Source organism: Elaeis guineensis, chromosome 1 (assembly GCF_000442705.2).
Source record: "Elaeis guineensis isolate ETL-2024a chromosome 1, EG11, whole genome shotgun sequence".
In the NCBI taxonomy this organism is placed as follows: Eukaryota; Viridiplantae; Streptophyta; class Magnoliopsida; order Arecales; family Arecaceae; genus Elaeis; species Elaeis guineensis.
Window position 1 is genome coordinate 31,463,150 of NC_025993.2, and position 26,467 is coordinate 31,489,616.

A 26,467-nucleotide genomic window follows, 5' to 3' on the forward strand; every position below is an offset into this window, starting at 1 on the left:
TAAGTGAAGCATACCATATATTTCATATCATGAAAACTAATTTTTATATCTGTATTTAATAATTAAACAAGCATAAGTATGATCTGAACTTCATATATACATCACATATATCATGACTACTTTTAGATCACTACTAATTACATCTAATGTAACATGCTATTCAGATTTTAAAGTAATTTTTAAATCTAAATTTATCTTATTATAATAAGTCATAAATTATTTTAAATTTAATCTAAATTTATTTATGATCAAAATAATTCATAAAAATTTATTTGCTACTCTTCTTTATAAAATAAGATCACAATGACACCTCTATATGTCATAAGAGAATCTATCGAATGGATAAGAGAGAGACATCAATCCCTACTACCTCTTATGACTGGATGGTCTGGTGATCATCTGAGTATTAGGCTACTAAAATCTAAAATCTAATTTTAAATAAAAATCACATCTACATGTAATTGTCAAAATAAAGTAGGCATGAACATGACTTTGATCATATCAACCATGTTCTTCATCTAATTTAATTAAATTTAATACATCACATACATTATATCAAATCTAAAATATAATTTATATAGGATATAAAATATCAAATTCAAATCTAAAATTATATAGAAAAATATTTAGATGCAGATTAAATTTTTGGTTAGATCTGTTTCAACGTTGTACAGAATTTTGAAAGAAATCAGATCTAAAAATCTATCAAAATAGATTTAATTCATATCTAAAATAAGTCTAACTTCTAATCTAAAATAATAATATAAAATTTTTATTAAAATTAATTTAAAATAAACTTTAAAAGAGGTTGTTATTCTAATAAAAATCTGTAACAATAAAATTTTATTATAATAGATTTATAACAAACCTTAACCAACAATTGATTAGATTCATAAAATCTAATTAAAATTAGATCATAAATTTTATTTAAATATATCTAAATCAGAATTAATATTTAATATAAAATTTTAATCATATATCATATGTAAATCTATTAGAAAAAATTAGTTATGCATCTATATATCAAAGCTTGGCTCTGATACCAGTTGAAGAAAAAATTCAATTCAGGATCGGATCACCAGGGAGTATCTAAAAATTTTTCTATAATAAGCTAACAAAAATTTTATCTTTTACCTAATACATAGTGGAATAGGGATTAAATCCAAAAAGATTTTTTAAATCTGAAAGCTTGTAAAGGTTTGAACGTACAAACCCTCTACTTCACGCGCATGCCAAGTTTCGCAGAAAAGTGAGATGAAGCCTCAGATCCTCATTCCTTATCAAGATAGCAAGGGAGGAAAGATGAAGAGCTTTGATGTGATGCCTCACACCTGAAAGTGAGATGCTAAGGCCTCTTCATGCAAAGAGGGGTTGGATGCCCAAAACAAGCATGCTAAGGAGAAGGACCGATTCCTTCTCTTGGATGCCTCCTCTCTCTCTATTTCTCACCTTAGCATACAATCTAATTGTTATACTTTGATGGTTAGAGATCCTCCTTATTTATAGATGATTCTCCATGATCCAATAGACTAGAAGTTTTAATTCAAATCAACTTTAAATTAATCCATCCCTTATCTAAAAAGGAGTCCTATTTGAGATAGGATAGATGCCTAACTAGGCACCCCCATGCACCCACGCCTATACCTAAGAGTGGGATGATAAAACTAGCACTCCACCCTCCTTTGGTCAGCCATGATGAGAGAGAGTCTCAGCAAAAGTAGACTCTAAAGATTCAATCCAAATATGGATCAATTCGAATCAAATTCGAATCCGATTCGAATCAATTTCGAATAGGCTGTCAATCCCAAACTGTTTAGAATTTAAGACCAAATCTGACTTGAATTGTCAACCTAATTAAATATAATTAAATCAGATCTAATTTAAAATTAATTAGTACTTAAATCTAATCTCTCATAGACTTCTTAGATCATAGATCAAATCTTATTCATTCCTAGAATTGAACCTGAACCTCATGTTTAGTGCTAGCTAGACATAGTCAACTGTTTAATCTCGTAAGATTCATAACTTAATTCTCAATCAAATCAATCTATTTGTTCAATCAAGTCATGTGCTTTTAAATTGAATATATAGACTTAGGTCAATCCTTTCCTACATCGCTTAACTTTGTGCATGACTTCATAGGTTCGAACACTTAGTCAGTAGCATAGGAATCATTTTCTATACTAATCGAAGTTATCATTTAGCAATAATTTTCGACATCCGAATAGACTGAATATTTATAAGATAATATTCAAGAATCTATACATATGGTTACCACATAATTTATCTCTTTAACCTTGAATGCTTTAGGATGATTTAGGGTTAAACTGTCAACCCTGAAAGAATCATTCACATTATATTCCAACCTTTCAAATCCATCACATGAATTATCCTGATCAAGATTTTATTAAATTAAAATACAGTGATGCATTAGCTCCTATAATCTGAAGGGATCAATCCCATCTTAATCCAGGTACAGACTTCATAAGTACTTGATTGTACCCAGTAGCTTTCCATCATTGTATTAGAAATAAAAATGGTACAGCATCAAAGCATAGTGAGTTGCTTGTAAGTTACTATGGTGATCTTAGATCTGAGGGATACTTATATCCATATACATCATGAGCTGCTCTCGACAGTAGAGTGCTCAGTAACTGAGTCAGTTGTTTAGTGACGATGTACTCTTACATCTCACCTATATGCCATACCAATATCTCCACACTCCTTGGTTAAGAGGACAACTAATCTATATAGCACATAATGACCTTCACTCGATAAACATCATCATCCTTTAACAACGTATCATTTGATCATGAACATATTTAAGAACTATTCAATAAATCCTCCTTTATCGATTACATTATAGTTCTAAGGACTTTATCACAACACAAGAGTTCTAGCAAGGAAGATGTAACTTTGTGATGAAAAATATCAAAATAATTTTTATTCATTAATAAATTTTTATATACATATTACAAAATAAGCACAATCATCTAAACGATTGGCTTTAGGATACATTTTTTAACAAGTTTCTGACATATCTAGAAGAAAATGAGATTTTCTCATAATAGATCCTTCTTGGGATACCACAGCATAATGGCATCTCTAAAAGGAGAAATTGAACCCTATTGGATATGATTCAGTTCATGATAGGCTTTGCTAGTCTGCCAATCTCCTTTTGGGATCTGCTTTAGAGTCGACTTACTATGTACTTAATAGGATTTCAAGTAAGTCTATAAACAAAACACCATATGAGATATGGATAGGGTGTAAGTTGGTTCTTTTACACCTTAGGGTCTGGAGGTATCCGGCTTATGTCAAGTATTTAATAATAGACAAACTTAGATCTAGATCTGACAAATATATTTCAACTGAATATATGAAAGAAACTAAGGGGTATTACTTCTATCTTGCTAATGAACAAAAAGTGCTCGTCAGCTTTAAGGCAATCTTTTTGAAAAAAAAAAATTGGAGAAAAAACTAATGCCTCTAAGATTGAACTTGATAAAGTTCGATAGGTAGATAAACTGACATAATCTAGTGAACCTACAGAACTAGAATTGATTAGATCAAATCCTAAGCTCATTATGTATGCACCCTTGAGAAGATCCTTAGAGTACCGCATCAGTCAGATAGATACTATAGTTTCTTAATCCAGGATGGTGATCTTATTGAACTCAATGAGAACAATGAGGATCCAATCACCTACATGAATGCAATACAGAGATCCGACTCCAATAAGTGGCTTGAAGCCATAAAGTCTGAAATGGAGTCTATGAAGGTCAATGATATATGGCATTAGTTCATCCACCTGAAGGGGTAGAATCCATAGAGTGTAAATAGATCTTCAAAGGGAAGAGAGGCACAGATGAAAAGGTGGAGACCTGTAAAGTCCATCTGATTGTCAAGGGGTATCGTCAATATTATGGTATTGACTATGATGAGATATTTTCTTATGTGGTAATACTCAAATCCATTTAGATTATGCTTGCAGTAGCGACACATCTAGACTATGAAATCTGATAAATAGATATGAAAATCACTTTCCTAAATAAAGAACTGAAAAAAAAGGTATATATGACACATCCTGAAGGATTCACATCCACAAATGAGTTTAAGATGTGTAAGCTTCAAAGATCTATTTATGAATTGAAGCAGGCATCTAGGAGTTGGAATATGTATTCTGATAAGATGATCAGAATGTATGGCTTCATTAGAAATGGAGAAGAACCCTATATTTATAAGTGGGCAAATGGTTCTATAGTTGTATTTGTTATCTTGTTGTGGATGATATTCTATTAATCGAGGATGACATCCCTGCAATACAGAGAATAAAGTTTTGACTGTCGTCTCAATTCTCCATGAAGGATTTGGAAGAAGCATCCTGCATCCTTGAGATAAAAATTTATAGAGAAAGATTAAAGAGTTTGCTTGGATTATCTCAATCCACATACATTGATATCGTGCTGAAGCGGTTCAGTATGAAAAATTCCAAAAAAGACTATCTTCTGATAGGCCATGAAATTCTTTTTTCGAAGAGAGATTGTCTGATAATCCCCTCAAGAAAGAGAGCATATGAGTAGAATTCTATATGCTTCGACAATGGGATCCATTATGTATGCCATGACATGTATGAGATCAGACATGACATACTCATAAAGGATAATGAGTAGATACCAGTCTGATCCAGGAAAGAACCACTAGAAGATTGTGAAAACTATCATTAAGTATTTGAGAAATACTAAAAACCAGTGACTTGTTTATGAAGAATCTGACTTAAAACTTGTAGGGTTTATAGACTCCAACTTTCAGTCAGATCATGACTATAGTAAGAGCATGTCGAGAAACGTATTTATCCTGAATGATGAAACAGTCTGCTGGAAAAGATTCAAGCAGCACACCATGACCGACTCAGTGTGCAAGGCAGAGTATATCATAATATCTGATGCTACGAAGGAAGCTGTATAGTTGTGAAAGTTCATCGATGAGCTCGAAGTGTCATCCTCCATCGACGGTTCGATCCTGCTGTACTACGACATCACTGGCCCTATTGCTCAAGCGAAAGAATCAAAGTTCCATTAGCGCACCAAGCATATTCTGCACCACTACCACTTGATCCAAAAAATAATGGAACGAAGTGACGTTGAGCTTCAAAAGATTGACAGAAAAGAGAACCTGACCGACCCATTTACTAAAACCCTTAGAGTCAAGGAGTTCGATGATCACAAGTCGAAGATCGATATACGATACTATACCGATTGGCTTTAGTCTAAGTAGGAGTTATTGAGAATTATGTTCTAAAGCCAATCATCAGTCTATTGATGGTTGAGTTTATATTTATAATTATATATAAATTTTATCTAATAAAAATTATTAGATATTTTTTATCACAAAGTATGTACATCTTCTTTTATGAACTTCTGTATTGTGATAAAGTCTTTAGGACTATTTTAAATTGATAAAGAAGAATTTATCATTTATTTCTTAAATTAGTTTGTGACCAAATAATATGCTATTGCTAAGATGATAGCTATATCAAGTGTAGGTCGTTGTGTGCCATATAAGTTGGTTGTTTTCTTAACTAAAGAGTGTGGAGACACTGGATAGCATGCAGGTGAGAAAGAATATATTTTACTAAATGTGATCAACTACGGAGTACTTTGCTGTCAAGAGTAGTTCACGAAGAGTATAGATACAAGTGTCCCTCTAACCTAAGATTACCAAGATGACTTACAAGCAACTCATTGTACTTTGATATCGGACAATCTAAATTTTTAATTCAATGATGAAAGATTTTTTAGCACGGTCAAACACTTGTTAAGTCAGTGTGTGAGTCAAGATGGGATTGATCCCTCCAGATTATAGGAGTTAATGCATCAATATATTTCAATTTAGTAAAATCTTAGTCAAGATAATCCATGTGATGGATTTAAAAGATTGAAATATAATATGATTTACTAATCCAGGATTGATAGTTAAACTCTAAGTCACCTTGTGTTACCCAGCTATGCAACCCAAGAGGGGGGGTGAATTAGATTTTTAAAAATTTAAAATTAACTTACAACTATGAGAATTATTTAACAATAAGCAGGATAAATGTGGAGAGTAAAATTTATGCAAGATATAGAAGTTGGATGCAAGAATGCAAGAAGATAAAAAAATTTAAAAGGAGAGCAAGTAAGAACAACACAAACAAAAAGATTTATAGTGGTTCGGTGCCAACTTTGCACCTATGTCCACTCCCCAAGCTCCTACTTGGGAATTCAAATCCACTAAACCATATTCAAACTGAATACAACGTTGGAACCTCTGACTCTAGCTATTCCAAGCTAGAATATTTATTTTTTGGGTACAAGCCAATCCAATACAATTCGATTCAAAGTTTAGATCAACCTTTCCACATTTTGGAACCCTTTCAAAATAAAAAATCAACTCAAAAATAGAGTATAACAGTTAATCACATGAAAATATAGATGTAGCTCCTTTAATGAGTAAATAAAGTTTTAAATACACTTTACACAAAGAGAAGTAAGCTTTTCTGATTTTTCTCAAGGTGGTTGAAGACTTGAATAAGCTCTTGAGGGGTTGGTGAACTTGAAATAAAAGCTTCTTTAACTTCAAGAGGGCTCTTGCTTAGGGTTGAAGTGAATGCTTGAAGAACCTTTTCAAAACCTTATTGATTTTCTCTTTTAAGTACCTTTTATAACTTCAAATGATGGTGAAGAGTAATCTGGACTGAAATAGAGCCATTAGAGCACATTAAAAGGGTATTAAATACAGCCAAAATGAGCTGAAAACTAGTCGTTACGAAGTTTTTCCATCGCAGGGATCAACTCATAGGGTCGACTCATGCTCATGAGTTGACTCATGGGGTCGACTTCTGTAGCACAGAATAAAAAATGATTGTTCTATAATTTTGGCCTATACAGCAGCAGACATCGACTCATAGGATCGACTCATACACAGGGGTCGACTCATGGGGTCGACTCGCAGAGTGTGCCAGCCAAAAAATTCAGCGTATCGTTCAGCCCCTTTTGCCATGAGTCGACTCATGAGGTCGACTCAAATATATAAACATGATTTTCTTTCAAAATATACATCTAAAAATATTAAAATTTTCTCTAATAAATTATAAATCTTCTGCTCTTGCTCTTGAGGCTTCCGAATCAGAACTTGATAAAATTATGATTTTGTCCTTGAAATACAATAAATCTTTTTCTAAGCCAAAATTATTAGTAACCTCCTCAAATACTTTGTAATCATCAAAATTAATTCAAAGAGCAACAATCTTCTCCTTTTTGATGATGATAAAATACTTGAGCAAAAACATATATAAAGCATTGAACATGAATTTCAAATTTATGAAGATGCATTACTTCAATATCATAACCAAGTATTTGAATAAAATACATCATAAGCAGTTTGAAGATCAATTTAAAATTTGCTTATAAGTTCATTTGCTTTGAAAATTAGATAAAATTAGCTGATGATTTTGGTTCTTTGACACATTTGCTTAACAATTTTGCTTATTGCTTATTTCTTTTATTGCTTATTGCTCAAATTCGATTTTGATTCTCTACTCCTCCTTTTTGACAGCATCAATTAAAATTCTCTACTCCTCCTTTTAAGAAATCTTGAAAGAACAAAATTTTTTTACTCTCCCTTTTTGATAGCATCAATTAAGATCTTAAGAGAAAAGAAAGATGACAAAAATGACATATTTTCTTTACTCCCTCTTTTTTGATACCATATTTTACTTCTTTAGCATCCTTCTTTGATTGCATATTTCTTTACTCCCCCTCAACATAGTAAACATAAAGGATATATCAATTTGCTCATCTAGAAGATATTACAATTCATAGTATTTTTCAACACTAATATGAGTTATTTTTCATATCTCATAATTAAAATAGTTCAATTTGATCACATTCATAGATATTCATTGAAAGTCAAATCACACATATATATATATATATATATATATATATATATATATATATATATATATATATATATATATATATATATATATATATATATTCAAAAATGATTGAATACAAAAGGTGTCCCAATACACATGAGTCAACTCAAAATACAAAAGTCATGGATAGAAACTATCCAAGAGTTAATTAGCCAACAAATACAAAGCCCATAAGATAAATCCTAGACATAAGAGACAAACTAATCTAGATCTAATAGAGGTCATGGCTAGAGGGATCAGAGTCTGAAGAATCAGAGATAGGGTGAGGAGATGTAGGATCAAGTCCACGAGCACGATCTCGACCATATCTACCTCGGCCATGGGTAGAGGTACCAGCACGAGTAGAGGGGTGAGAGGATCCTGGAGCCTGAGAAGCTACGGATTATGCAATAAAAAAAAATCTGATGGTGTCTAAAAGATCCAAGGCTCTCGACACAAACTGCATCAGGGCACTGAACTGAGTAGAAGCATTCTCACTGGAGTCCCTGATCTCTCTCCTCAAGAAGTCAAAATCACTCTCTAAAACTCCTCAAAGTCTAGCCACCTCTGTAGATAGGTCTGAGACCTCTGTGATATCCTCATACGGCTGGAGATAGGCTAAAGCTAATAATTGCCCCTGCAAGTCTAATACTCTATCTGTCAATCTCAAAATACATCCCTCAAGCTGCTCAATGCGTACCGACTGATCAGTAAGCATCTGAAAAATAGAAAAAATATGAGGGATCAAAGTCTGATCTGAGTCACCCTGAGATGTCGATCTTTGAGCAAATACTGAAGTGCCAAACTGCTGAGATAGAATGGAGGCAACATGCTAGGACACTATCTCAATCTGATCATCTGCTAGTCTGAACTATGAAGGATGTGCCTTGCTCTCTGACTGTGGAACTGAAGTATGCCTCCTCACAGACTCTGAAGGACCAGCCTCGTGATCAGATATGAACTGAATATCTGAGGATGCTCTATGATCACGAAGAGGTGAAGATGGTCCCTCCTCCTCTGCTCTATCCTCCGCTCTCTCCTCAATACCCTTTGTCCAACCACCATCAGTCTTAGAGAAACCCATGCGATGCAGTGTGTGACGGTTGATGGTGTCAGAATGAAATAGTCTAGCAACTGTCTCCCCCTCAAAACTGATTCCAATCCTTCTAAAAACTAAGGTGAGTGCTATACCAAAAGGCAAGTGAGCCTTGGACCTATTCAGGATTTTTCTCATGGCCTCAAACATCAATGCTGGAAGGTTCAAGGGGGTTTGGGTGATCACATGGTACATAATGCAAATATTCCTACCAGATAGAAGATCGTGTCTACCACTCTTAGGGACAAACAATTTGGTTACCAAGTGATGTAATAGCCTCATCTCAATAGAAAGAATTTTTGCTTTCAATTTATTTAGACTTCCAGTATAGGTTCTCCCTAAGATAACATTAATTTCTTCTTCTTTAATAGGGAGCTCCATATTGGTATAGCCTTCACAAAGCAAATGCAGTATCTGTCCCAAATGTATTGGATCAAGAATAACATCAATACCTTTTACTGTAGATTTCACTGTTCCATTGCTATAGCTCAAGTTTAAGTAATATTTTCTGAATTGATCGACATAAGTATTTTCTTTTAAAGAGCAGTAAAATTTCCATCCTTGATACTTAATCTTCGATCCAATAGTGAACTTTTCTTTTTCAAAAAACTTGAAATCAATATTTTTTTCGGATTCCACTTTTCGATCAGAGAGAGGTACTTTGCTTGGGCTGATTAGAGATTGAGTGAAAGCTGAAGCAGGATCTAGAGTAGGGATTGGAGCAGGAGAGGGCTCGGCTGCTAATCTTTTCTATGCACACTCTCTTCCAACCTGTGAACAGATTTTCATCTTTGCGGTAGCTTCATTTTGGGAGCCATTAGGTCAAGAGAGATTTGAAAGGAGCTTAGGAGACTAAATGTGAGGCAGAGAGGAAAAGATTTTGGAAGAAAAAATGCAAGAATTTGAGGAGTTAAATTATCGATTTAGAGAAGAGAGGATGATTCTAGGGCAAGCTCGAACCATCCCAAATGAGGAAAGGAGAGGAGAGGAAGTTGGTTCCTTAATAGGTAATTTGAGGAGTGAAAATTGATGGGAAGAGATATTTGAGAGAAATCTTTGGTTTGAGGGAGAAGAAATGGAGGGCTTTTAGTTCGGTGAGAGGAAAAAGATGAAGGGCTGAGTCGGCTCCAGAAAAAATTCTCAATAAGAAGAGAGCGCCCAAAGGGTTTTGACAAAATTGCAAGTTTACCCTAAAGTCGACCTTGGGGGTCGACTCATGGCACAGAAAAATTCAAAAGAATGATGGAACAATTTTGAAAAAATTTGAAACTCTGAGAGAAAGATGTTTACCCAAGTATTGATCATGTGAATGATAGTTTTAAGCTTTTGAGCTCTTAAGAAAAATAAGAATTGAGCTCAATAGATTTGGTTCAATGAATTTTTGGCATTAAGAATTTGGAATCAGAGAGATACTTAAGCTGATGGATCAAGGATTCCTAGTTCTCTCCTAATTTCACAAAATCTATCTTCACTTAAGGCCTTGGTAAAGATGTCAGTCAATTATTTTTCAGTATAAATATAATCAAGAATTATATCTTTATTTTGGACATGTTCTCTTATGAAATGATGTCTAATTTCAATATATTTTGATTTAGAATGCTGAATTAAATTTTTAGTTAAATTTATAGCACTAGTATTATCACATCTTATGGGAGTTTCATTGAGTTTGATGCCAAAGTCTTCAAATTATTGCTTAATCCACAAGATTTGAGCACAACAACTTTTGATTGCAATGTATTCGGCCTCGGCCGTAGACAGTGCTACCGAATTTTACTTCTTGCTAAACTAAGAGATTAAGTTAACTCCAAAAAATTAGCAAGTTTCACTAGTACTTTTTTTATCGAATTTACATCCAGCAAAATTGACATCTAAATATCCTATCAAGTCAATTAATGAGTCCTTAGAATACCATAGTCTTAGAATTTGTGTACCATTTAAGTATCTAAGGATTCTTTTAACTGCATTCAAGTGTGATTCTTTTGGATTTGATTGAAAGTGAGCACACAGACAAACACTAAATATAATATCTGGTCTACTAGTAGTTAAATATAATAGAGAACCAATCATGCCTCTATAAAATTTTAAGTCTACATTTTTACCTCCTTCATCCTTGTCAAGCTTACATGATGGGCTCATGGGTGTACCAATTGCTTTGGAGTTCTCCATTCCAAATTTTTTGAGTAGTTCTCTTATGTACTTGCCTTGGATGATGGAGATTCCTTCCTTTGTTTGTTTGATTTGGAGTTCGAGAAAGAATGTAAGTTCTTCCATCATGCTCATCTCGAACTCCCCCTACATGAGCTTAGCAAAATCTTGACAAAGAGTTTCATTAGTAGACCCAAAAATAATGTCATCAACATATATTTGTATAACTAATAAATCATTTTGATTTCTTTTAATGAAAAAGGTTATGTCTATATTTTTTCTTAAAAAATTATTATTAAGCAGAAATTTGCTTAGCCTTTCATACCAAGCCCTAGGTGCTTGTTTCAAACCATATAATGCTTTGTTTAATTTAAAAACATGATTAAAAAAAATATGATTTTCAAAACCTGGAGGTTGTTCTACATAAACTTCTTCAGTAATATATCTATTTAGAAAAGCACTTTTGACATCCATTTGGAATAACTTAAAATTCATAAAGCAAACATATGCAAGTAGAAGTCTAATTGCTTCTAATCTAGCAACAAGTGCAAAGGTCTCATCAAAATCAATTTTTTTTTCTTGATTATAACCTTTTGCAACTAATCTCGCTTTATTTCATATCATATTTTCATGTTCATCCAATTTATTCCTATATACCCATTTTGTGCCAATTATTGAATAATTTTTAGATCTTGAAACTAAAGTCCATACAGTATTTCTATCAAATTGATTAAGTTCTTCTTGCATTGTATTTATCCAATTATAATCTTTTTCAGCTTCATCTATAATTTTAAATTCAAAATGAGAGACGAAAGTAAAATGATTGAATGCATCTCTAAGTGAAGAGCGAGTTCTTACATCATACGTAGGATCACCAATGATTAGTTCTTTGGGGTGATTGTGATCATACCTTCATTCTTTGGATAGATCATTTATACCTAGAGGTTGTTCTTGTTGTTCTTCATCTTTCTCATCCTATTTGTCTTCATGTTCTTCATCATCTTGAATGGTTGAGTCTTTTAGAGTGATCTCCTTCATCCCTTCTATAAGAAGATCTGCATCATCAATACCTTTATTCTTTCTTGAAGAAAGATCGTTAGTTTCATCAAAAACCATATGTATTGACTCCTCTACTACTAAAGTTCTTTTGTTGAAAACTCTAAAAGCTTTGCTAGAAGAGGAGTAACCAAGAAAAATCACTTCATTGGATTTTGCATCAAATTTTTCTAGTCTTTCTTTACCATTGTTTAAAACAAAATATTGGCAACCAAAAATATGAAAATATGCAATGTTTGATTTTCTTTCTTTTCAAAGCTCATAAGAAGTTTTTTTTAAAATTGGTCTAATTAAAATATGATTTAATATGTAATATGCCGTGTTAATTTCTTCCATCCAAAAATATCTTGGAAGGTTGCTTTCACATAGCATGGTACAGGCCATTTCTTCAAGAGTTCTATTTTTTCTTTCTACTACCCCATTTTGTTGGGGTGTCCTAGGTGCTGAAAAGTTGTGGTCAATACCTTTTTCATCATAAAATTTTTCAAAATCTTGATTTTTAAATTTAGTTCCATGATCATTTCGAATATTTTGAATTAAAAAAAATTTTTTATTTGTGACTTTTCGATAAAATTTTGAGAAAACATGAAAAGTTTCATCCTTATGTGCCAAAAAGAAGACCCATGTAAAATGAAAGAAATCATCAAAAATTATAAAATCATATCATTTTTCACCTAGACTAGTAGTTCTAGTGGGTCCAAATAAATCCATGTGCAATAGTTCTAATGACCTAGAAGTTGAAATAATATTTTTAGATTTGAATGAGACTCATGCTTGTTTATCCATTTGGTATGCATCACAAATTCTATCCTTTTCAAAATTTAATTTGGATAAGTCGATAACCAATTCTTTTATAATAAGTTTTGAAAGTGAATGCATGCTAATATGTGCAAGCCTATGATGCCAAAGCCAACTAGTCTCATTAATCTTGACATTCAAAGCTACTAGGCATTGCATGTTTATTTTGAAAAAATTATTTAAATCTATCATATAAATATTACCATGTCTATGCCCAACAAATTTAATGCCTTCATTAATAGGACTAGTTACAATGCAAACTGAAGATTCAAAAATGACTTTGTATCCTTTATCACAAAATTAACTGATGCTTAATAAATTATATTTTAAACTATTTACTAATAAAATATTTTTAATATACTTGGAGGGAGTGATACCAATGTTACCTATATCGATGATCTTTCCTTTGTCATTATCTCCAAAGGTGACCATTCCTTCACTTTTAGCATCAAGTGTGATGAATTGGGATTCATCACCAGTCATGTGTCTTGAGCACCCACTATCAAGATACCATTTTCAGTTTGCTCCTTGAGATGCAAGACACACCTATACATAAGAGTCAAGTTTTGACTTTAGGTACCCAAGTTTTTTTGGATCCTTTTTGGTTAGTCATAATAGTTTCTTTTGGAACCCATATTTTTTTTACATTGAAATTTTTAGATTTGTTAGAAAAATATGAATAGGATTTGTATCCTACTCTACCATATTTAAAGTAAATTATATTTGAAAACTTATTGTATGATGAGTTTACAAAGATATTTTTCAAAATTTTTTGTTTCTTTAAAGGGTTATATCCAAGACCGACTTTATCATAAATGGCCTTTTGATTGTCAAGTATCATGTGAAGTTTATTTGAACTTAAAGTGAATTTTTCAACCATTAATTTTAACTTGGCTATCTCAATTTTTAAGTTCAGATTTTTTTGAGATAATTAATTTTTCATTTGAAATACTCTCATTTTCTTTTAGTAAAGATTGATTCTTTGATTTTAATTCTTTATTCTTTATTCCTAGCTTCTTTAGTTCATCAATTAGATTATAAAATACTTCATGAAGTTCTTCAAAGATAAAATCAATAGGAGTTTCAGTATTTACCTCATTTTCATGTGCCATAAGGCATAAGTTGGCTTGTTCATTTGAGTATTCTTCTTCGGAGCTTGACTCATCACTTTCGCTCCACGTAGCCATCATGGCCTTCTTCTTGTACTTCTTGGGACCCTTCTTCAGTTGTGGGCATTCAGACTTAAAGTGTTCTGACTTCTTGTATTCATAACAAATAAGGGGTTGCTCCTTATCCTTCTCTTTGCTATGTTTCCCTTTTATGGGTGGCCTCTTCCTTATTCCTTATCTTTTTTTCTTCAAAAACTTCTTAAATCTTCTAGTAATGAGGGTCATTTTTTCATCCTGCTCTTCATTTTCTGTATCATCGGATGCTTCATCAAGTTGAGCAGTGGATTTGAGGGTAATTATCCTCTTCTTTTTGACATCTTCTTCTTGGTGTTGTTTCATGCTTAGCTCATGTGTCATCAGTGATCCTAGAAGCTCCTCCAAGGATAGGATATTCAGATCTTTGGCTTCTTGGATTGTAGTCACTTTGGCCTCCCAAGTTCTTAATAAAGATCTAAGAATCTTTCTCACGAGATCACTATTAGAATAAGACTTACCAAAATTTTTTAGACCATAAATAATATCAGTAAAATGAGTAAACATTTCAGTTATTGATTCATCATGCTCCATTTTAAAAAGTTCATATTTATGAACAAGCATGTTAATTTTTGATTCCTTCACTTGATTAGTTTCTTCATGAGTTACTTTTAATCTATCTCATATTTTTTTAACTGACATGCATGTTGAAATACGATTGAATTCATTAGCATCTAGAGCACAATACAAAATATTCATGGCTTTAGCATTTAGTTGAGCCATTTTCTTATCAACCTCATCCCATTCTTTTTCAAGTTTGACTGATTCCACACCATTAATTATTCTAGTGAGTGTGTGTGGTCCATTTACTATGATGCTCCACATATCATAGTCAAGTACTTAAATAAAGATTTTTATCCGAGCTTTTCAATAGGTATAGTTTGACCCATTGAAAAGTAGAGGTCGATTGGTGGACTGCCCCTCGACTAGTGAAACACCAACTTAAGTTGCCATAGATCTTTAGCTCTTTGATGGTTAAATCAAAGTAGGACTAGAGCACCGAGCTCTGATACCACTTGTTACCCAGCTATACAACCCAAGAGGGGGGGTGAATTGGATTTTTAAAAATTTAAAATTAACTTACAACTATAAAGATTATTTAACAATTAGCAGGATAAATGTGGAGAGTAAAATTTATACAAGATGTAGAAGTTAGATGCAAGAATGCAAGAAGATAAAAAAATTTAAAAGGAGAGCAAGTAAGCACAACACAAACAAAAAGATTTATAGTGGTTCGGTGCCAACCTTGCACCTACGTCCACTCTCCAAGCTCCTATTTGGGAATTCAAATCTACTAAACTGTATTCAAATCGAATACAATGTCAGAACCTCCGACTCTAGCTATTTCAAGCTAGAACACTTATTTTTTGGGTATAAACCAACCCAATACAATCCGATTCAAGGTTCGGATCAATCTTTTCACATTTTGGAACCCTTTTAAAACAAAAAATCAACTCAAAACTAGATTATAATAGTTAATCATATGAAAATATAGATGTAGCTCCTTTAATGAGCAAATAAAGCTTTAAATATACTTTACACAAAGAGAAGCAAGCTTTTCTGATTTTCCTCAAGGTGGTTGAAGATTTGAATGAGCTCTTGAGGGGTTGGTGAACTTGAAATAAAAGCTTCTTTAACTTCAAGAGGGCTCTTTCTTAGGGTTGAAGTGAATGCTTGAAGAACCTTTTCAAAACCTTATTGATTCCCTCCTTTAAGTGCCTTTTATAACTTTAAATGATAGTGGAGAGTAATCTGGGCTGAAATAGAGCCGTTAGAGCACATTAAATGGATATTAAATACAGCCAAAATGAGCTAAAAACTAGCCATTATGGAGTTTTTTCATCGCAGGGATCGACTCATAGAGTCGACTCATGCTCATGAGTCGACTCATGGGGTCAATTTCTGTGGCACAGAACAGAAAATAACTGTTTTATAATTTTGACCTACATAGCAGTAGAGGTCGACTCATAGGATCGACTCATGCACAGAGGTCGACTCATGGGATCGACTCACAGAGTGTGCCAGCTAAAAAATTCAGCATGCCGTTCGGTCCCTTTTGTCATGAGTCAACTCATGGGGTCGGCTCAAATATATAAACATAATTTTTTTTCAAAATATACATCCAAAAATATTAAAATTTCTTCCAATAAATTACAAATCTTCTGCTCTTGCTCTTGAGGCTTCCGAATCAGAACTTGATAAAATTATGATTTTATCTCTGAAATACAATAAATCTTTTTCTAAGCCAAAATCATTAGTAACCCCCTCAAATACTTTGTAATCATCAAAATCAATTCAAGGAGCAACACCTTGAGCATTAGAGTCAAAGAGATGAATTATACGGTAACCATACACTAGTAGGTTCTTGAATATTACTTTGCAATCATTCGACCTATCCAGATATCTAATCTCATTGCTAGATGGTTACATAGATTAGTTTAAAAATTTATTTCTATGCTACTGACTTAGGTTCAAACCTATAGGGTCACACTCAAAAGAAGTTACTGTCTGATCAAATGACTGATCGATGATTGAGAATTGTCAATGGATATAATCGTTAATCTGATTGATGGTTAATCTCAAGCAAAAATTATAATGAATTAATTTGCTAAGAATTAGTAAATTATTAAAGGATTGATAAGTAATTAGATTGCTAATTAGCTCAATTTGATTAAGTAATATGGTTTGGATCAAGTCTGATTGAATTGGATTCAATTAGGTGAGATCCGATTAGGTTATGAGATGACCTAATTGCTAAGGATGTATAAATTCTGATTTGATGAGGATTTAATCAAGTTTGGTACCTAATTGGTTTGGGTTCAAGTTCTCTAATTGGGTCTAACCTAATTTGATTAGGATGGAGCCCTAAGTGGATAAAACCCTGGAGTCCAAACTAGATTAGACTCTTCCTAGCCAACCACCCTTATTCATGCGGATTAATTCTTCATCGCAAATTATGAATTTGAATGTGGTATGTTTGAAGTTCTCACCCCTTCTCAATGCCAATTTGATGAGGATTAAGTTGGATTCAAATTTGATTTGAATTCAATTTATGATAAGGATAAAGCTTGGTTTGAATTTGATTCAAACTAACTATCCTTATCCCATCCTATCTCATCCCCACGCAACCATAAAAGGGGCTGAATTTTGTGTGACAATTTCAGATCCTTTTTCACTATGAGAATACTTCTCAGAGTGGAGACATGAGGTTTTGGGTGGGCGGCCTTCATAGGTGTGTGAGATTAGAGGAGATCTTCCTCCTCTTGGGTGAGAGGCCTAGAATCTATTCTAGGGTTTTGGAAAGAGAAAAAAGAGAAGAGAGTTATCATCTTTGTCTTCTTCCATCACTACATCCTCCCCCATCTTCCATCTTTAGATTCAGAAGAGTTCGAGAGATCTGAAAAGAGGAGTAGATCAGCCATCCAAAAGATTTTCGCATGAGCTAGCACTCCCAATGAGATCGATCGATGCAAGACTTCGAGTGGACCATCTGTAGAGGTCGGACATCCTGTGCAGCTACGAGCAACCAATGAGACCTCAAGTCCTTATAATTCAGATGCAATAATCTGCTACCTGTGCTAAGATATTGAGTTCTTAACTCGACATTGATATAGATGTGATTTACATAGTAGATGAGATCTACTTGTGCATATTTGATACGATCATACATGTACGTAGATTTTATTTTTAGATCATATACATGCATCATATCATGTTATAGATCTTAGGATAGGATTTCATATTTGATCTAGAAGCATGTTTATTAGATTAAATCATTTAATCTGATATATTCCATATAAAATTTTTGAGATTGCATGCTAGAAATCTTGTCAGTTTTCCTTCAACTCTAAGCCAGGTCAAAGGATTACCAACTTAAATGTCTGCCGATCTGCCAGTTAGCTCATTTTAAGGGGACATCAGTTTTACACCAAACTCTCTCTTAGGATCAAATGCACTACAAGCCAGTTACCCTCCAACTATATTACAATTATTCATCACATAGAATAACCTCTCCATAGCTGGTTATTTTGTTATAACAAACTCCTAACGAACTAGGTGGTTGTCCGTAATCGTTTAACAAATAAGATCCTTCAAATCAGATGGTTACTAATGGCCTAACAAATTCTCTCAACGGCCTAACGGCCTAGCGAGCTCCTCTATATAAATAGGAGCAACGGTCTCTCTAGGAGGTAAGTGGTAATTTCAGAGTCAATACTCTGTTGAACTCTCCCCAATTCTCCTACTAAAAGAAATCTGAGTTCTTCCACTCCAATCTATTCTCTTTGCTCTCTACTTTTTTTTTCTACTATCCGTTCTCAAACTTTGGCTAACTTAAGCATTAGAGGGTCCTAAATCAGAGAGTCCCCCACTGATTTTAGGATTTCTTTTGTAGGATCATCAATAGACTTTGTGAATTTGATCCCTTACAGAACTCCAGCTCAGTTCTTAACCAACCTCGCCTTCTTTCCTCTAGAACCTCACAATAACATATTGGTGCTAAATGGGCCCTTGCCTAAAAATTTGATGAAAAAATGGTGAATCAGAGAGCACAGAATAATTCTCTACCTTTGCCATCTACTTTAAGAGGCATGCCAGAATCTGTTCAACCTCCAGTTGTAGTTGATCCACAATAATTTAATTTTCTACTTCAGCAAGTTCAAGCTCTTATCACTGCTGTATAACAACTCCAATGCACTATAGAGTAGTAGCAAGAGGCAATTCCTCAAGAAGCTTTGTTCCAATACAATCGGCAACGAATTCATCAAAATCTCCATCATGATGATCACCCCACTCAAATTGATCAATCCTTTGAAGGGGAGTCAAATCCTGACAGTAGGAAACCACGTTGGTGAGAAGGTCTTGTAATGAAGATTCAAGATCTTAAAAAAAAACTGATGGAAGTACAGCTTAAGGGTCATCCTCAAAGTAAGGGAGATTTTGATTTACGATCCCTTATTTCTTAAAAAATTTTGAATAAGCCAATTTCTTTTTGATTCAAGATGCCAATAGTGGAATCATTTGATGGTTTCACCGACCCATTGGATCACTTTAATGGATGTAGAACCCTTATGAGGCTCCAAGGGGCATTTGATGCCCTATTTTTGTATTACTTTCCCTATCACTCTCAAAAGATATACAAGAATATGGTTCTCTGGGCTTCAACCAGTCTTTCTTCTTTTGAACAGTTAGCAAGACTGTTTGTCACTTATTACGGTAATAATCGATTTCATTTAAAGAATACAAACAATCTTTTCTTCATTAAGCAGCAAGAGGATGAATCCCTCTATGAGTATATGGCGTGCTTCAACATAGCCACACTTCAAGTTAAAAATTTTAATGAGTCTATTGCAATGGTTACCTTAAAACAAGGACTCTAGAGTAGCTGCCTGATCTTCTTTCTCAATAAGAACTTTTCAGACACCTATGATCAAATGTTAGCCTGGGTTTGGAAGCATGCTAAAGTCGAGGTAGAAGAACGTATAATACAATAGGTGAAAAATGAAAGAATGAAAAAAAGCGGCCCTAAGAAGAGGATCATGGAGATCGGCAATATCATTCTAACCAACCTCAAAAGAATCTCAGGCCAAGAAGCTCACCTCGATATTTTGATACTTATACCCCTTTATCTGCCCCTCATGCCTTGATGTTAATAGAGATCGAGAGACAAGGATATCTTCATCGATCAAATCCCATGAAGGCTCTACCAGTGAAGAGGGATAAAAAAAAATATTATCGCTTCCATCATGACTATGGCTATGAAACTGAGAATTATCTACAGCTCAAGAACAAAATCAAAGCCTTAAAAATCCACTGAGGTTATTTCAGTAAGTATGTCGAGATCGAGCAAGCCAGGATACCAAACACCGATAGAAGGTTGATGAAGATGCTGAGCAAAATTGGCCTATGGCTGGGGTCATCAATATGATCTCAAGATTTAGTAGAGGTCAGGAGGGTATCTCCCTAAAAAGAGCCCATCGATAATATCATTTTCTTTTTTGGTAATAATATTCAAGGAGTTCAAACTCCTCACAATGATGCTATTGTCGTCTCCATGATAATAGCAAAATATGATGTAAAAAGAACATAAGTTGATAATGAAAGCTCTGCTAATATATTATTCTACGATATGTTTCAGAAAATGAATAGGTTAGATCAGTTAAGGCAGGTCGGCACTTCGCTGGTTGGATTACTTAGAGATCTTGTAGCTATAGAAGGAAAAATCATTCTGCCCTAGCGTAGGAAACTCAATAGTCAACTGTGCAACTTACTTTCTTAATTATCAAAATACCATCTACCTATAATGCTATTCTTGGCCGACTTGGACTCAATGCCCTTAAAGCTGTAGTCTCCGCCTATCATCTATTAGTTTAGTTCTCAACAAAAAATAGAGTCAGAGAGATGCGTGGAGACCAGATGCTCGCTAAGCAATATTTCTTAATAGCTACTAAAATGAAGAAACTAGTAGAAGCCCTACCGATTGAAGTACCTAATCAAAAGGATGATCTAGAGATGGACAAAAATTGAGGTGGATCGATGGAACAACTTGTTGCTGTTCCATTGGGTGAAGATTCGAAGAAGACTGTCCAGATCGGATCTCAGTTAAGGTTTGATTTAAGAAAACAATTGATATCCTTTCTTTAAAAAAATATCGATGTCTTCACTTGATTAACTTTGAACATGCCTAAAATTTCTATTAATGTTATTGTACATAAATTGAATGTCGATTCGAAACAACTATCAGTTTAGCAAAAGAAAAGGTGTTTCACCCCAGAAAGATAAAAAGTCATAGATGAAGAGGTCGACAAGCTCCTAAATGTAAGGTTCAGTAGAAAGGCTCAATATCCAAAGTAGATAGCAAATATCGTCATGGTCAAAAAGACGAATGATAAGTGAAGGATCTGCATTGGTTATACCGATCTTAATAAAGTTTGTCCAAAAGATAGTTTCTCTTTCTTGAGAATCGACCAACTTATTGATGCTACTTTGGAACATAAATTGCTAAGTTTTATGGATACCTTCTCTAGCTATAATCAGATCAGAATGATATCAAAAGATGAAGAAAATACTGTCTTTATCACTGAAAGAGATTTGTATTGTTACAAAATGATACTTTTTTATCTTAAAAATACAAATACAGCATACCAACATTTGGTCAACAAAATCTTCAAACAGTAGATTGGCCACAACATAAAAGTTTATGTTGATGACATGTTGGTAAAAAGTATTAAAGTAGATTGACATATAGCCAATCTAGATAAAGCATTTGAAAAATTTTGGAAGTACAAGATGAAACTCAACCCCAATAAATATGCTTTTGGAGTGACATCGAAAAAATTCTTGAATTTTTTTGTGACCCAAAAAGGAATAGAAGCCATTCCCAAAAAAATCCAAATATTACTTAAAATGAAACATCCAAGTACAGTAAAGGAGGCACAATGACTCAATAGAGGATGGCATCACTCAGTCGATTCATTTTCAGATTGACTGAGAAGTGTCTTCCTTTCTTCAAAATCTTAAGACAAATCAAGGATTTCAATGGTTAGAAGAATGCCAAATCACTTTCGATGACCTCAAAAGGTATCTTGGCTTGCTGCCATTATTGTCAAAACAAATTGAATGTAAGGAGTATATATGTATTTAACTATTTTACCTAATGTTATTAGCTCGATTTTCTTCCGAGATGATGCAAGAATGCAAAGACCGATCTACTATACCAACAAATTACTGCGTCATGCTAAAATTTGATACACTAAAGTAGAAAAAATGATCTATGCTCTTATTATATCAGCCAAATGACTTTGACATTATTTCCAAGCCCATTCGATTATTGTCTTAACCGATCAACTTTTGAAATCAGTCCTGCAATGACTTGATAATTTCGATCAGATAGCAAAATGAACTATTGAACTTAGTGAATTTGATATCCATTATCGAACTCAACTTGCATTGAAAACTCAAGTGCTTACTAATTTCATTATGGAATGCACTATTCCTGATGAAGAGCCTACCTCAAAAAGCCTAAAGGAGATTTTTAGAGATTCTTATAGGGTGCTGCATGTTGATGGAGCTTCAAATTTCAAAAAAAATAGATCTTACTTGATCTTAGCCAGTCCTAAATGTGCTATCACTGAATACACCCTGAAATTTGACTTCAACATCTCAAACAATGGTGTTCAGTACGAAGTATTGACTGTCGGACTTAAGATGGCAAAAGAACTTGAAATCAAAAGGCTCAAAATCTTCATAGATTCTCAACTTATCATCAAACAGATACAAGATCAATTTGAAGCTAAAAATTTTATAATATTTCAATATTTATAAAATATAAAAGAGATATCAAAAAGCTTCGAAAACCTGAAAGTTATATAAATTCCTAGATTGAAAAATGCCTGAGCTGATGCTCTATTACATCTTGCCACATCGGATTTTTTTTTAACTCAGCTAAAAAGTTCTTATCAACTATCTCAAAAAACTCAACATTGAAGCTCTCTCAATCATGCAAATCGGCCATGAGCCTAGTTGGATTGATCCACTGGTTGATTATATTACCAAAGGAGTTTTACCAACTGATTCTATTGAAACAAGAAGGATTAAAAGACAAGCTCTATGGTATGTTCTTTAAGATGACCAACTATATAAGAGATCATATTCACTCCCTTTGCTCTAGTGTTTACAACCATCAGAAGCTGACTATGCCCTTCGAGAAGTTCACGAAGAAATCTATGGTAATCATTTGACGGGCAAGTCACTAGCATACAAGATCATTCGATAAGATTATTATTACCCAATAATCTAAGAAGATGCAGTCAAACTTGTCAATAAATGTGACTAATACCAAAGATAGACCAATATCTCATATCAACCTACAGCCGAGCCCATTCCCATCATGGCACCTTGGCCCTTTGCTATATGGAGAATGGATATTCTTAGATCTTTTCCAACCGAGCTCATTCCCATCATGGCACCTTGGCCCTTTGCTATATGGAGAATGGATATTCTTAGATCTTTTCCAATGGCAGTAAGGTAAAGAAAATTTTTGGTAGTAGCCATTGATTACTTCACTAAATGGATAGAAGCAAAGTCTCTAGCACAAATCACGAAGAGCAACTTAAATCGATTAGGGATCGATCTGGATTTACTTAAGAAAATCAAAGAAAGAGCTTAAGATTTATATGACAACTTATAAGCATAAAGTGGCCAGATATTACACTGCTCGAGTAAAACCAAAGCTTTTTCACAAAGAAAACCCTATTCTCTATCGAGCTGAAGTTTCAAAATCTTCAGAATAGGAGAAACTTGCTCCCAATTAGAAAAGACCTTACCAGATTACCAAAGTGATTCAACCAAGAGCATATAGAATAGAAAATTTGGATGGCTCGGCTATTCAACGAACTTGGAATACCAAGAGTCTCAGAATGTATTATCAATGAGCCTTCAATAAAGCTTTCTTCAATGTTTCATTGCTTATCCAAATGAGATCAATAAAAATCACTCAAATAGGGATAATATGAAGGATTTTCATCCAAACGAGATTGGTGAAAATCAATCAAACAAGGATAGCATAATATATCTATTCAAATGAGGTCATATTGTCCGGCCAAATGAGGATAATACAAAGAATTATCTAAACAAGGTCATATAGTCCAACCAAATGAGGACAAAATAAAGACTGAGTTTGTTCAAATGGGGTCAGAAAAATCGAGCTCTGGCTACAAAAATCCTAATCAAACTTGGACAACTTAACGTGAGACACCGAAACTCCATCTTGGACCTCATAAATATTTAATGTGATACACCTGATCTCCAGATTAGACCTCATAAATATTTAATGTGATGCATCTGATTTCTAAATTGGACCTCATAAATATCTAATGTGGGACATTCGACCTCTAGATTGGTCCTCACAGATATCCACTGGAGAAGACTTAAGCTCTGGCTTAAATTCCCAGATGACATATCCTGGAAAGGGAAGAAGATAGAACATCTCAAATTGAAACCCCATCTGACTTATGAGAAACCTAATCTACCCATTTCAACATTGGACAAGAGGTATTTCTTAAACCTCTATTATAAACATTTGATTTGTTAATATTGGTTTCCTCTTGATTGATCAATTTAATTCTTAAAGTCAGATCATTTTAATGCTCTAATATTTACTTATTATGCTAAGCCATATGAGCTTTATGATCGACCCTACTGAGGTCAGATGATGTTCATTATGAATATAACTTGAAAATTCTTTAAGTTCCATATGGGATAGTGAAACCTAGATCAGATTAGGTGAGGTCGGATAAACTATTTAAAAAAGAGAGAGAAAAAGAAAACATACACACTTAAAAAATTTTGTTTTTTCATTGATAAAAGGTATGTTTACAAAAGTCAACATCAGGCTAGTATAAAAATTTAATAGAGGAAAAGATACAAACAGCTTCAGGCATTAGCCTAAGGATCGTCATAAGGTGGAGCTAGATCTTTGGAGGCTTTGATTGTACAAGATTCGACTGATATCACCTCAACCACTAGGACCTCGATAGCTGTTGGGGGGCCACTTTGGTTGGTGGTTGGAGAACCACCTTGACGACAAGCTGAGGAGCTGTCTTAGCAATAGTAGCATCAATATGGGCTGGGGAGCTACCTCGGTAGCAAGTTCAGAAGCTGCCTCAGTTGATGCTTTGATAGCTGCTTCAGGGATCCACTTACTAATATTAAGATCAGAAAAGAGCTTCTTGACCAAGCCTTTTCAGATCTTGAACCCAAAGTCAAATGCTCCCTCAAAAGCTTCAGTGACTTCATCTTGAAATGCCTCCAAAGCTTTAAAGTCCTCAACAGCCTTTGCAACTTTTTCTTTCTCCCTATCAGCCTGCTGTTGAAGTATTTCAAAGCCATTTTCATGGACTTCCATAGTTTTTCTACCTCCTTCAGTTTAGATTCCAACTCAAAAATCCTCTTCACCTCCTTATGTAGCTTACCTAATTTTTCTTCATTGTTATTAATTTTGCACTGCTGGTCTAATAGGCTCTGTTTCTTTTCTTTTATTGAGGCCATTTTATCCTAAAGTTGTTTCTTCAATCCTTTAGCAATCTTGACCTCCTTGTTGCCTTCTCTTCGGCTGCTTTTTTACAATCCTGCTCAGCCTTGAGTCCTTCCTCTAGGGACTTTTTATTTTCATGGAACCATATCAAGTGCTCGTAAAGCAACTTGAAGTCTAAGGCCATCGAAAAGAGAAACAATATGAGATCGATAAAAGCCAATGTGAATAAAAGAATAGAAAGAGAAACTTATATTGATCAAGCTAGCATAGCCATGGTTCAATAATTGTTCAATGGAGAAGTCCCTCCTTCGTGCCTCCAGATCTTTTTGAGACACAACTGTGCACGATAGATCTTGATCGAGTCATGATGTCTCAAATAAGGATATTTGAGAGACATCAATTCTCTTAGTTCATGAGAAAGATGAGGTAGCCTCTGGAAGCCTCGATCATTATTTAGTTGATCGAGCTGATTTTACTGATATCAGAGGTGCAGGAGAAGAACTTGATCTGAGACGTGCGGCCTCCTTCATAGGTGGATGAGCCACCTCAGTTCCTTGTCGATGTGAAGCTTTTGACATCAGCTCAGTAGCAAGAGTGGGGGTGTGAAGGAATCATTATAAAGGTGGAAGCAAGAGAAGTTCAAGGAGCTGAAGGAGCCGATCTCGAACTCATTGCATTCTTGCTTTTCTTTGCAGAAGTTCGTTACCTGGCTGCTGCTTCCTTTTCTTTATATCAACCAATCTCTTTGAATCAAACCTCATTGTTGCAATAAAAAAAATTGTTTAAAAGAAAAAAAAAAAAAAAAAAAGAGAATATGACATTGGACTTATCTTGTGGAGAGATTTGGCTAATGCCTAAGTCATATAAGGATTAGTTGCTTACCAGCTAATTAAGCTTGGATACCTTCATACCCAGCAACTTCGTAACAGCCTCCTCATCCTTAAGAAGTATTTCATTATTGTAGTTCCATTTGAGCTCAGATTTATCCCAGCTACAACTGAATCCCCACGGTACGCTAGAAGAAACAAAAAAGAAAGGGTCTTTCCAAGGTGGATAGATGAAGACAGACTTAGATCGAATTTATATTTTAATCAAGATGAAAAATACCATCAACCTTTTTCATATAGATATTTCTTTAAGATGAATAGCACCCTAAAGAGAGAGATCCTAAACTCTAT